The 12,509-nt window shown below is 45.6% G+C and overlaps 1 protein-coding gene across 1 annotated transcript in view; it reads left to right on the top strand.

Annotated features, from left to right (window-relative positions):
- The window catches only part of LOC144175559 (serine protease HTRA2, mitochondrial-like), a 62,312-nt gene that overhangs the window by 26,700 nt on the left and 23,103 nt on the right, over nt 1-12,509 (top strand). The gene's annotated exons all lie outside the window — the stretch shown is intronic.

Consider the following 12,509-nt stretch of genomic DNA (forward strand, 5'->3'; position numbering starts at 1 on the left):
CAAGGCGGGTGAATGAGATGCGTGGCATCTAAAAGGAAACATTTTGATTTGTTGTCAATCTTTAAAAAGAAATTGAAAGCCAATGAGAGCAGGCAGTGAGGAAAATAAAGACGGCGGAGCAAAATCGAGAATTAGGGCCGCGGCTTGCCCTGGGAATTTTATGTCGCTCTCTTTGAAGGGGCCATGTGGACAAAAGACAAGTTTGGTTCATTCGATCATTCGAAAGTTGTCTGGTGAGAATCATACTGACACCACTTTTAACACACACTTCGCTCGAATAAGCTACATGATTAGGAAAAAAAAAAGAATGGCCATGCGACCCGCTAGCTCATTTCCTGCAACAGAACCTATGATGTCATATGTGCCCAGCTGTGTGATTGGCTGAGGCCGGCAAAAGCAAACGCAACTGACGCACGGCTTATAAGCTTGCCGAACAAGCTATTTGCGGTTAAATGTAATGCATATTCATTTTACAGCAGTAAGAATGGTGGGGTAAACAATGGAAGTTACAAAAATACACGTAAGCATAGAAGTACCGATGCGCACTGCTGTTGGTACTGGGTGCATTATGCTTGTTTTAGCTGCACAGCACTCCACTGCTTTGGAGTTGTCTTACATGACACTGGTTGATTGGCATAAGCGACGTTGTCTTACGTGACCGCTTGTCGAGGATACCCCATGTTTCACGAAAAGATTACTTTCTACAGTAACAAAAACAAGCCAGGTGCAAATATGGTCAAAAACAAAGCAACGGCGGAAAGCGGTTGCTGGATGAATATAGTAGCACTGTCTGGGAGTATTGACGGCGAGCAAGGCTGCAGAGTCAATGATGCAGTGGAAGTTCGTTTGAATATGCACACTGATGACACAGACATCACGAAAACGCACAATTTTTTTTTTCATGAGCACACTTTTTTTTTACATACATACAAGTTTATTTCTCCAAAAATATACAGAACTGGATAGTCTCTTGGGCTAAAAGCTACGCATCGGGCTTGACAGGGCCCAGGAGACCATTTGAAGGTCAAGTAGGTACAAAAATGAAGAAATGTGCGAAATGCTTGATACACACACACACACACACACATGGAAAAAAAATAATTACCTGTAGAGTTTTTATAAAATATTCATACAGATAATATATACATAAGTATGCAGGTAAAATAAAATATAAAATATATACATAAAATATACATACAGGTACAGGTACAGACATTTCCCCACGATTTAGACAAATATTCTGGTATAGAGATAAAACCAAAAATACATCCGCTTTACTGGGTGTTGCTTTTCCAAAGAAAACATGTATAAGACAAGAACAACTCCCAAACGCAGTCTGAAATGTGTGAATAAGCAGGACAATCAAAATGAATGGTGGAAGAATCAAAATTTTCACCTAAAGTGATTAATTTCTCAGTGAATGCGGCCTCATTTGCTGCCGGACAAGCGCTGGGAGCACTACAAAACACCAAATACAAATACAAACAAACTTGTATTTTGTCTGCATGGCCCCTTGAAGAGGAATTCACACAGAGGAGAGGACTAGTCCCCTCCATTGCCACACCGCATATGGTGTGTGATCCCTGTGTGATGACTGCCGCTTGACTGCCGATGGGAGGGATGCTGCACACTATTGCCATAGCACTGCCTCTGTCCTGCAGTGAGAGCTGAGCTGGGGCTTGTGTTCATCCGCCGTAGTGCTGACCTCTGATTGGTGCAAGGTTTGCACGCGCGGTGTCATGCAAGCAAATTTAGCTCTTGCCTGGGCCCAACCCTGTGTGGCAGGAAGAGAAAATCGTGGAGGGGCTAAAGTAATGCTGTGTTAGAGCCACCCCTTCTTTCTGTGCAAACAATAACTGCCCTTTTTTTTCTTCTCGCTTCAACAATCTTTGGGCAGTAGCTACAGTGAGGGCAGCGGTGTAAATACTTTGCACCAGTTTGTGCACCAGTTTGTCGCTGATGCACCGTGTTAGTGGTTGGCAAGTGCTGATTGGTACACGAGCTCAAAAGACCATCAAGGGGTGCCACAAGTCGTGTGCCGGAAATTGCAGCATCACAATTCTAATGAAGAACCAGGGGCAAAAAACTGTGTTGCAGATTACTTACAATGTTGTTATATTAATACCGGACAACGTTGGTGCGCTGTGCATGTGAAATTGCGATGGAGCTGAATTTCAATTCTATACAGTATCAGTTGAACTTCACATTTCAACGATGTCATTATGTTGAAGTGTAGTGTGATCCAGAGGTGTAGTAGACCTAATCAAGAAAAGCGAGGAGCATTTTTTGAAATAATTTATATTCGAATTATTTCAAAGTTCGAAAAAAAGGGACAGTTGTTTCAATGAACTCAAATATAAAAAGTGTGCCTTGTCGAAAACAAAAAAATAGCCCAATAAAACACATGCACACTTTATTCTTTCCAATGAGTTAGAACTAACTGGGCACCAGATAGATCACTCTTTGAGTGCGTACAATCGACCTTTGCAACCATGGCTGGCATTCTCTGTTAGCAGTGGCTTTTCTGCTCTACTATGGTGATGCACTTCTAAAGGCGTATTCCCATGGCAGAGAAATCAGCCGTGTGGCTCCTAGGAGTGCACACTATGTGTCCCCTGCGTCATGATTTCTCTCTGGCACGCTGCTCCGGTCGGAGGTCAGAGTTTTTGCTCTTGAGCTACAAACAATTCTATTCTTGGTGGTGAAATTTTGTAGGCTCATCTGGCAACTAGCAGTGACCAAAGTTGTAGGTAGTTCTTGATGCAACAATGCATTGCACACGTGACAGGAGCACTGAGGGAGGCATGGATGCAACCCGCATTGTAGGCACCACGGCCGATGGCGACAACATGGTATTGGTGACAGCCGGGAAATGGCGCTGGTAGCCCCAGCAGAAACTTGCTATTGCTTGTCGAAGTGGAAATCAAGACGCAAGCAAAATTCTACATACGGGAAAGGAGCGAACGATATGGGTCAAAATTTTACTATAAATCATCATGTTTATGAAAGTGGCTATCCGCTACAGTGGTAAGCCTAAACCCCTCTCGGTGACCCAGCCGGTTGCTCTGAATACACATCTTCTCTCCCAGTGCTGCGTGCATCACACTTCCTTTTCTACCTGAGGCAGAGAGCCCTTGCATTGCTTAGACGTAAAACTGCGCACACGGATGGGACAGCGCTCAGCAACATGCTTTAGTGACCCTTGCATTACCTGTATCACATCCGCAGCCACTTTTTGGGCAGTGGACAAGAGCAGTGTGAGGGGCTTTAGCAGTACCAGACACCAACACGGAATAGCCATTGCTAACACAGCTCTGCTCTGGTGTAGAGACGGGCGACCAATATGTTCTGCAAACACTGATATTTCTTCATATAAGTCGTATCGTTTGTGTGAGCAAAGTAACTAGCCGAGTGCCTGCGATGATGTCACAGTCCTGCTCGGAAAGAGTCCCTTGTCTGAATAGTACCACTTTAACAGCCAAAGGAAGGTGCTTTTGGGGAGCTCCTTTTTGCTTCTGTTTTCGCATTCTGTCTGATAGTATAGTCACCCTCGAACTGTCTTGGTCAGCAGGCTTTAGATGAGAAATATCAGCTGCATACTGTCATAGCCCCTCAGTCCCGTTTTTTTTTTTCGCAAATTATGCGCAAAGTGGATCTTTTTTAAAGCTTATAATGTTCCTTAAAAGAAGAACAATGAGGTCGTCTAGCGTCGCGCTCCTACACACTTCCTTCCTTCCTTCCTTGGGAGGGAGGCATCAACACTGCAGCCCTGATGAAGCTGGTTTGAGGACCGTGCATGCTCGTTCTCACTAACAAAATGCCTTTCCCGAAACACATATTTAACGCAAGGTTGATCATCGAGTACCATGCGTTTGCATTTTCAAACTTTGAATTGCTTCGAAAATATATGAACTTCTGGAATATTGCGGTTCAATTCAATTTCTGAGCTGTACCTAGACATCCTTGGCTGTACTTCTGAATGTAGACTACGAACCAGTTTGCATAAATTATAGAAGTTCTTGACTGAAATACCACTCCAGCTGGTAGAAGAGACCTCATTGTTCCAAAGCCACCTTAGCAATGCAATCCTTTACACTCTTTGTTTCAAGATGTGTGCACACGTAAACGAATAAAACAAATCTTCAACATACAGCACTAGGTCAGCCAAAGTTCTTTTGTTACTAAAAATTGAATTAGTTGATCAGGGAACGGAGTAAGCAGTGGGTCGACAAAGCAAGGAACCCTATGAGAGGCTGCAACCTCATCCTGCGTAGAGTCTGATTAGGCAACAATTACTTATTGTGGCATGTCAGGCTTGTGGGATTTAGTCGTAGAAGGACATTTGATGGGGTTCTTTAGCCTTTTGAATGGACAGGTATGACGGTTTTAGGTTGAGCTGGAAAATGTGATTTCTGATATCTTAGTAACTTTTTTATTAGTTCTTAACCATGTTTGATAACATAGGCATAGTAGCCTTAAAAACTCGTGTGGACCTGCATATCATATAAAACAACATTTTGGGATGGCAGACACAACAACAAAAATTCATCCTCCTGCAATGATTTAAGGGCCACAACTAGGAGTGTGAATATTCACAACTTTCAAATGTCGAAGTGAAAAACACAATATTCGATTTGGATTTGAACTGAACAGCAATATTATAAAGCTCTGAAGCGTTTATGATGTATTTCAAAGCTCGGAAACACAATTGGACAGTTGTTTAATAAACTCAGTTATGTGAAATTTTTCAAAATGAAGTATGTATCCTTTCCCACAAGCTAGAACTGGTTAGGCACCAGATCTAGCGCACCCAGGGCACTTGCAATTGATTGCTGCAAAAACCCACTGGCTTCCTCTACATAGTGGAGACAAGCTTTCTTTCAATGCTCCTGTGACGTTCGGCCAAGGGTGTTTTTGGGAGAGCGCTTCTTATATTTTTGGCATTGGGCCAACAGGTTATGTTCTTTTTTTTTTTTTTAACGCCATATAGGATATGGGAAGAACAACAAGCATTTCCAGCTTCATACTTCTGGACACGGAGATAAAGCTGTCTTGGCAAGAAGGGGTTGACGTGCATGTTTATTGTTGCGCACTTACTCCAGTTTTCATTTCCAGTCGTTTTATGTGTTTATGTTAGGCTTAGAATGCCCTTAGTGAGGCCACTATTCAAGATTATTGTGCGTGCAGGCTATGAAGACGGGTGTTTTAAGCGGGTGGGTGGGCGTGTGACCCACAGAGGAGGATCACGAAGTGACACCATGGCTCTGTAAGAATTCGAAGCGGAATGTACTCTATTGTGGAAACACATCAACACACACACCAAAGGAAGCTAAAAGAAACTAAGCTAAACACACTACGCAAAACTTTGACCAAACGCAAGCTGAAAACAACACGCTCACGTTACAGTCTGCTCACTGCTTGGACGCCGTGGTGTCGATAACTTCGCCGCATCCCGAGTCCCTTGCGCAGCTGTTGCCGTGCGTTCAGGCCCCAAAGACGTATCAGGAATATGCCGAGACTCGAGCAGTTGGGAAGCTCGAGCAGCGGAGGCAGCAGCTTGAAATGGCCGAGTCGCACGCCGGCAGCTCGCTGGCCTAGGCCTCATCCCAGAACTGTGGCCCCCCACGTACATCTCCTCGTATGGCAGCGGTGGGTCCTCCGGGATAGCACCTCGGACAGCACCCAGCCCGGTCCAAGCACACCCTTGCGCTGGCCACAAACTGCCTCCCGGTTGTGATCCTTTCGCTTGCTTTCTAAGCTTTGTCGCTGCTAGCTCTCCTCTTGCCCTCGTGCTCCGTGCACCACGTGCTCCCACGGGTCTCTTCCTCACTTCTTCCTCTTCTTCGATACCCGGATTCTCGGTGTCGTCTGCTATGTTTTTTCAGCACGGGGATGCTTGTCATTACGTCGGCATGTTTTCAGTGCAAGAGTTCAAAGTAAACTCGTGAAAAGGGAGAAGAATCCATGGGTTGGGGGCTACAGAGTGGGGGTGTTGCTACCATTTTAAGATGAGACTAATGTTTGCCACTTTAATTATTGTGTTGCTCCACATGCCAAGTTTCCTTCCTAGAACTGACACAAACATTTATAGAACAGCCACTTACTTTTTTAAGTGCGATGCACTTTATAAGCGACCCCGAACCTTCCGCCGTCCGCATTGCTCCTCCTCCTCTCCCCTAGCAACGGCGCGAGGAGCGGAGAGGAGCGTCCGTAGCAACGGCGCAGCGACGTCACACCCCACGTGACCCGCGCGCGCTCCGCCTCCCGCGCCGTGGCTGCGCGCGCCCGCGCCGGCTCCCGCACCGCTCCTCGCGCCGTGACGTCACACTCCCACGTGACCGCGCGCTAGCGCCTTTGCGTCTGCTCCCCCTCTCCTCGCGCCGTGACGTCACATGCTCTGCAGCTGGCGCGCCTCTCCCCCCGTTAGGTTTGCACTCACCCTCGGCGCGCGCCTCTCCCCTCGCCTGACAGCTCCCCCTCGCCGGTACTGCGCCTCTCAAGGCGATGGCAGAATTACTACGCCGTGTACTCTCGGCGCAAGAAATGCATTCGCACTTCCTCACGATTCCCTTCGGGGAGGTGGGGGCAATTTTTTCTTTTTGCTTTCGGAATTGGGTTAATCCTAGATGGTCAGGATACATGGTTTGACCATCATTACACTAATACTGAAACTCTTGTGGCAGAGATCACAATGAGATGAAAGTTGCCTCCACGTAAAATCGATAATTTCCACTTTATTAGAGAAGAAAACACAGGGAGCTTTGCTGACGTGTTCATCGTCATGCTACTCTGTGCAGGAATGCAGGTAGAAGAAAAAAATGCCATAGATGTAGCAAGAAAGCGAGGAGTAACGAAAGGGCGGTGTGAAGGAAAATAAAAAGTAACAAAAAGTGGTAGCATTCTTCTTCACTGCATTTGGTAAAAACTAAACTCTCTGTTAAGGGGGTGGCTATAACACTGTAGCGATGCCAGTGTCCTCAGTGTAGTCTTTGCACTGAGAGGAGGGGGAGTGCCAGGGTCAAGCATTTGGCCTTGTGTCGAGGGTGGAAGGATTCTACCTTCCGCTGAAAATGGCGTTCCGCTTCAATGTAAGCGTAGCACTCCTATAGCACACGTTCAGTGACTTCGTGGTCCTGGGTTATCAGAGTATTGCTTGCAGTCATTTCGATACGATATGGGTAGGAGTTTGGGGACACTGTGTTAGGGAACAGTCTCTAATGTGATGTCTCTAGTTAGCGGGGTAATTGTTCTGGCAGTATCATTGTCATGTACGAGGCTTTGCTGTGTACAGAAGTTTGGGGATGCTCCAGCTGGGACCATAAGCGGTTCTGTTCAGTTAAAGCTTGTGCCGTGGTCATAGCTGCTGCTTCCCTTCTTCTTCTTCTTTTTTTTTTTTTTTTGTAAATAAAATCTTCTTGCTATTTTTCATTTGTAAGCCACTGCAAGCAGTCTCGTCTAATTGCTGGTTTCCTATGATACCACAGTGCCCAGGGGCCACAGGATTGTTATACGATGGCCAGTGATATATATGATTTTTTTAGATTTCATAGGAAGGGGGATAGCGTGAACGCAGAGATGGTGCGGGTACTTCACGCCACACTCAGCATGTCTGTGGATGCTGAATGGCTAGGACGCCTTTTTGAGAGCTGCTTTTGGATCTGAGAAAATGGTTCACTGGCTCATCTAACATGGACAAAGTCACTTACTCAAGCCGGTGTGGTAGTACTTTGCCAGCTGATGGAATAAAATTCCTGAGGAACTGCACTTAGAGGTTGCCTATCCATCTGTAAAATTGTGGGTCATAGCAGAGTAAAGTTTGTTAATTAAAGGGACAGTGAATAAGGTTTCAAAAATCATTCATGTCAAAGCTGAAGTATTACTGCAGGGGATGTACAAACATACAAAAAAAATTTCTTTTCTTGTTTAACTCTGAGCCCTGACTGCCATTCAACAGCGGCTGTGACGTGGCAGCCGCTGTGACATTTTAGCGCCTGTATTGGTGGGGTCCATCAAATGCTGCAGCAAATCCAGCCAAGTCGCCAGCAATACATATCCGATAATTTTGGATGCTGTGGATACTTGTGCATGTCGTCTCTGTACTCTTTGGGAGCCAGGAGAGCTTTCAGTCCTTTATTATGCCAAGGTATCTTGGGTCTCGTCTGGTGTCACCCTCATAGGATGTGATCGTGATGCCAGAGGAGAGAACTCGCTTTGGGCAGATAAGTGTGGGATTGGAGGTCATTAAAGGGACACTGAAGTTCGTGTTTTTGCTTGCACTGCATAGACTGGCTCAAATTAACGCGCTTTTAATCATTTATCCGGGCGACAAGGCGGTATTTATTTTAAAAAGACTGAAAAAATAAAAACTATCATAAGAACTATAAAAACTAAATGCTGTTACGTCGGGAGGAGGTGTACTGTGATTAGACGATGTCCAAGATTAGCATTCAAACAAGTTTCGGTCTCGGTTCTGTAAAACAACGTGCTTGACATCTGACGGCATCGTTGGATGGACATTCTGGATGTCTCAGTAATCGTCATACCGCGCTTCTGCCGTGTTGTCGGCTGTAAAATGCCTAAGACAAGCCTTCCAGGATGGCTTGGAATCATAGCAATCACTAGCTGAGGCCTATGCAGTGGATGAACGCCCTCCGCGTCACCGCAGACGCTCAAATGTCATGCGCTTTTCCCCCATATTTGGAGCTTGCTTCACTCATGCCTGTATCGTAAAAAGCGTGTTCACACCAGGTCAAGGGTCTGCTGATTCTGGCCTGTGCTCACTGCCCGAAAGCAGTCGGTGCTTATGGCAACAGCACGCCAACGAGAACTCGCCAGTGCGTCAGTGTCGGTCTGCGCGCGTTCTGCGAACTCGTTCATGGAGCAGTGAACGTTACGGCCCAAAAATGGTGAACTCAGTATAGAAAACATCGGCCGAAAACAAAAAAATCATCTTACAAAAACAAAAAAAGAAACAGACCCTCGGGGATTCGAACTTGCGACTTGCAAAATAAATTACCTAGCACTTCAGACCACTTGGCCATGGGCAAGCGCTGCCATGGACGGAAATATAAGGTATATAATGTATAACCAGTTTACACTTTAATTTTAGCATTTCAAGCAGCTTAGGTGAATATTTTTTGTATAGCGCTCATGCAGTAAGCGTCCCCCAAATGTCCCCAATATCTCGTGTCTAGCAATTGCATTTCTTAGACGGAAAAGTGTTCGCAGATGTGCGGTCGTGCTGCTAACCGCTGTACTTGTTCACCCAGCGCAAAAAAGTGCTTCTTGCTCCCTAGTTTTACGCTGTACGGTAAAAGTTTCAGTTTATTTTATTTCCTTAGTACCTGTATTGACTTGAAGTCACTTGCGCTGGTAATCCCCCAATGTTTACAAATCAGTTCAGTGTCCCTTTACGGGCTTGAGACAGCTCCTTGAGGTACCCCCCTTTTGACTTGTGTTGGGCCTTCTGCTGTGCACATAAAAAGTTCTTGTCTTTCAAGCTAGTTCGAAGTCTTTACATAAACCTTCTGCTGTAGCCTATTTTAATAAGGGATGCATGAAAGAGATGAGAACAATTGAATGCTGACTTTATTTTTAACAACACTGGAATTTGTAACTATAAGAAATTTAGTTCTAAAAATAATTCATACGAGGGAAATGATGTTGTCAATAGCCAGTCAGTTCTGTCAAAAGCTCTTCATTTGAAGCAGATTAAGCTTTTTGCTTTAAATCTCGATATACCAAATATTGATTTAACGAAATTTGCGGTGTCATAAATGTCTTTCATTTCAGAATGTTTGCCCTATTGAAAACCACGTTTTTTTGGGGGAGAGGGTTGTAACGAACTAATTGTTTACGTCAATCTCAATGAAGTCTGCGGAAGTCCGCATGCATCACATGCACGTATCGGGAGCCTTTTGACAAGCAGTACTGTATTTTTGCATTAATGCAGCCTTTCAGTCTTCATAAAAGAGAAGTGCATATTATCAAACAATTACATTGTGTTTAATCAGGCAACGTATTGTAGGCAAACAGTCCATTTTTCTCTCACCTAGGCTTTCTTTGTTTTCCTTAGCTCTCCTTCTGTGAGGGCTGGGCATAGTTCAGTGCCTTTGATTTAGTGCTGGCTGAGCATTCTCCCACAGGGAGTCTGCGGTTGGTTGCTGTCATGTGTGCCTTATTTATGGAATGGCTGAAGCGGGGCTGGTATATCCGGCACAAGGTTTTGTGTGGTCCAGTGTGGGGCACCAATAGAACTGTGTGGTAGTCGAGCGATTCAGTGACATAGCACGAGCATGCGTGTTGTGCATGTTCCGTGCAGGTAGGAGAGAACTTATCTGAGCGGGTGAGAAACGGCGCCACCTCGATGCATTGAGGGTTTGTTCATGAAATCAACATGAATATTAAAATTTGCTTTTGCTTTTTCTCCCGATAATTTGTGTGGAATTCGATTGGCCTGAAGAAAGGAGACGAGTCAGACGAACAACGCCATAAGTTAACAATCCAGGAAGTTAACAGTTTGTATATGGACCCTTCGCCATTAAACTTTTTTTTTTTTTCACCCACGTATGAAGAGCACAACAACCCCCTTGCTAAATCAGAAAAAAAAGGGGGGGGCCAAAAACCACCTTGATATACAGCAAGGCACATCTGCAGAGCTGATTACTTGTGTATAGCTGCTAGTTTGTAAAAAGAAGCTCCTCTCTCACTTGTGCCAGCCCTGGCCCCTGTTATCGGATCCCCTTTGATGCTCTTACTTTCCCACATCAGGCATCTGACTTTGGGTTGCACTCTCGCAGGCAAAGGCAATGCCATGACCCAGACTGAGCAGAAGAACTTGGCCTTCTTTCTGGCGATGGCTAGGATAGAGCAGGAAAGGGAATGCAATGACCACCATGATGACGCATGTATTATGACACACCGTGCATTGTGGTGGAGCTGCACTCGAAATTCTCGCATTACGCGCACCCCAATTTTCATGTGGATTATACATGTGAAAGTATGCTTAGTGGAAACATGAGCCCAGGCAGATTATCAGTTGCGCTTGTCCATTCACGTAAAAACTTTGCCGGCAAATGACACTCCATCAAGCAAAGAGCAGAACCTACTGTCTGGTGTTCTAGACACCTGTAACATTATTTGTACTGCTAAAATGTCTGAACACCAGTGTAATGAAATTCATGATGTGACAAAGTATTCAGCTGCAAGTAGGACTTCGTTACACCGAGGTTTGACAAGACCAAGCCAGTGCACAGCACTTTGGTGCCCACTACTGCAGTTTGACAGCGCCATTGGCCTCATCACCGAGCGAACGAATGAAACACCGGAGACAGAAAGGAAACGGAGGAGGAAAGTGTGGAGAAAGTGTGAGGGGAAGGGCAGTATTCTGAGGCCGCGCAAGACGTGTTTGAAAACTGCCCTAGGCGTCTAGTATTGCCTGAGAAAGGAAACGCAAAACCAGGCATCCATGAAAGCAAGTGTCTTGTTCTTTCAAGTTCACAAAAAGCACAGAAGTCTAGCACGAGCTGCTTGCTGCACATACATCAGTCCTTCGGGTCCTTCGTCGTCGTCCTTCGGCGTTCGGGTTCTTCGTCGTTGCGTGGCTCGTCTGAACCACGTGACATTTCTGCGGGAGGTTCAAACACGATTGACAACAACATGCTTGGCGGCGCCGACACGCTGCGAGGTGACGGCAGAGTAGCGCACGCCACCGTGCCTTTGCTGATCACACAATCACTTCCCGAGGCACAGCAGCTACGCGCCTTGACTGAGAAGACTGTAGTTCACGCTGTGCACAAATTTCGCATTAGGGAGTATTGTAATCGTCAGCCTTTTTTTTTTTGTTTTTTTTTTAACGTTACAGAGTAAGACTATCGGCCGAAAGGAGTCGTAACGTGTTCATGGCTTTCCAGCCTTTAGGGTGGACGTAATTTGTGCCAGCATCCAGTTGGAAGCGACGGTACCATGCAGCCATGTTGCGTTTCAGTGCTCTGGAAGACAGGCAAAAGTGCTGGAGTAGATGTGAAATGGCCCATTGTATTCCTGAGTTGCAAATGGGAGGTCCAAGGCGGGTACAGCAGCTGGTGACTGAATGAAATGGTTGGTACGTGAGTGCGTCTGTGCAAATGAGTTTGCAGACAAAAGCCTGCAGTACTGTTCAGCTGCTCCTCTCTGCGAAGTGTTTTTGTGCAATGGGTGTAGCTGCTGGATGTTGTTACGCACGCCCGTTAGAATGCACCAAGTGTGCTGCAAGGGCTGGTGAACATTTCACTTTGAGCAAGTCTTGCTATCATTGTCTACATAACTTTGGTGCCGCACTTGTCTTTGCGCCTTGTGAGCTTGTAGCTAGGCTCCTAATGTTTTTGTAGTCAGTGTTCTAAAACATTGCTAAGTGGCAAATTTGGCGATTCTTTAATGCTACTCTGTGGTGGCAGGTCACATACTGATGCTTTCTGTTTGTACCAAGGTACTGCTAATTACCTAAATCAGGTGGCCTGTTTCGTGGACTG

Source organism: Haemaphysalis longicornis, unplaced genomic scaffold, assembly GCF_048455015.1.
Source record: "Haemaphysalis longicornis isolate Haplotype H1 unplaced genomic scaffold, Haemaphysalis longicornis Haplotype H1 scaffold_1, whole genome shotgun sequence".
Lineage (NCBI taxonomy): Eukaryota > Metazoa > Arthropoda > Arachnida > Ixodida > Ixodidae > Haemaphysalis > Haemaphysalis longicornis.